Genomic DNA, 2,191 nt, shown 5'->3' with positions numbered 1-2,191 from the left:
CACATCAACCTTACATATTAAAAACTGTAACTAAGCAAACTAACCACGAAGCATTGCAAATAATTATATGGTGGTGATTTCATGAGATTAGTTGAAATATGACATAATAACACCAAACGCTTCCCCCCGGGGATGAATGTTTCCTCTTTGGCATCAGTCTCAACTGATGCTGGGATTAAGTGATGCGATTAATTGTCTGAGATTAATTGATGGTTCAAGAGGATCAACCGGATCACCTTCAACCATCAATTAATCCTCAGACGTACACACACACCACAGAAGCGATGCTGGAGCGTCTCACTTTGATCATGGACTAATTGGAAACACTTGACCATGGGCCACTTATCGAACTTCAGTCGGGTTCGATTCCCCAGTGATATGATGAACTATAATGATTATTATTATTAAATACTGCAGTTAAACGTGGTTATTCATTTCTTGCATCATTCGATGCGTTTTTATCATTATAATAATGTATATGGCATTGATTTTTTTACTATTATCTTAAGTATAATGTTTATGTGTTGTGTGAATAAAAAAAATATCCTTTTTAATATTACACACACTATGTAACAGCCAGTTTATTATCACACAGTAGCCAGCATCTACTCCCTGATGTCCACACACTAGCCAGCATCTACTCCCTGATGTCCACACACTACCCAGCATCCACTCCTTCATCTCCACACACTAGCCAGCATCCACTCCTTCATCTCCACACACTAGCCAGCATCCACTCCTTCATCTCCACACACTACCCAGCATCCACTCCTTCATCTCCACACACTAGCCAGCATCCACTCCTTCATCTCCACACACTACCCAGCATCCACTCCTTCATCTCCACACACTAGCCAGCATCCACTCCTTCATCCCCACACACTACCCAGCATCCACTCCTTCATCTCCACACACTACCCAGCATCCACTCCTTCATCTCCACACACTACCCAGCATCCACTCCTTCATCTCCACACACTACCCAGCATCCACTCCTTCATCTCCACACACTAGCCAGCATCCACTCCTTCATCTCCACACACTACCCAGCATCCACTCCTTCATCTCCACACACTACCCAGCATCCACTCCTTCATCTCCACACACTAGCCAGCATCCACTCCTTCATCCCCACACACTAGCCAGCATCCACTCCTTCATCTCCACACACTAGCCAGCATCCACTCCTTCATCACACACTAGCCAGCATCCACTCCTTCATCTCCACACACTAGCCAGCATCCACTCCTTCATCACACACTAGCCAGCATCCACTCCTTCATCACACACTAGCCAGCATCCACTCCTTCATCTCCACACACTAGCCAGCATCCACTCCTTCATCTCCACACACTAGCCAGCATCCACTCCTTCATCACACACTACCCAGCATCCACTCCTTCACCACACACTAGCCAGCATCCACTCCTTCATCACACACTACCCAGCATCCACTCCTTCATCTCCACACACTACCCAGCATCCACTCCTTCATCACACACTACCCAGCATCCACTCCATCTCCAGGCAGACGTCGGCGAGTTTTCAACATGATATATCATTTGAGATTGTCAAGGTTTTAGACCAGAATTATGCAAATGTTTAGAACCTTGTTACCTCTAATACATGATTCATTTTAATATGGCAATATATAAAGATTACAATGCTTCATAAGGTCGTGTAATGTGTTATTTGCATAAGCTTGCAATTCTTTCTTTGTGAGATATCATAAAGCTCGTTGCAGGGTCGGGGTTCGATCCTGCATGGTCTTCCCTCCGTCGACATCTCTGAGTTCCTATTTTATTCTCAAATATCATCCAAGTGCTATTTAGTATAACTGGATTAGCCTCTCACAATAATTATCGCATTTTCCTTATCATGTAGTGTAGGGATCCCCAGACTACTATGCTACGGATTATGCAGTCAGTGAGTCACAGTAACATGGCCGAAGACATGATCACGACACACATTGGAAAATGACGAAACATCAACGTTTCAGGTCCATCCTGGACCATTATTCTGGGAATTATGTTTGGATTGATGTTGGGCTTAGGGATTTTCAACCTCTGGAGGGTTATTAAGCTTACTGCCCAACCAGCTCTTTACTTCTGAACAGATTGTATGACTAAAGTAAACTTTCTGTGCATGTAAACCGAGAACTGGGTGTAAGTTCTCTGTGTACACACACAGT

This window comes from Procambarus clarkii, chromosome 58, assembly GCF_040958095.1.
Source record: "Procambarus clarkii isolate CNS0578487 chromosome 58, FALCON_Pclarkii_2.0, whole genome shotgun sequence".
Classification (NCBI taxonomy): domain Eukaryota; kingdom Metazoa; phylum Arthropoda; class Malacostraca; order Decapoda; family Cambaridae; genus Procambarus; species Procambarus clarkii.
Note: the sequence above shows the minus strand (reverse complement) of the source record.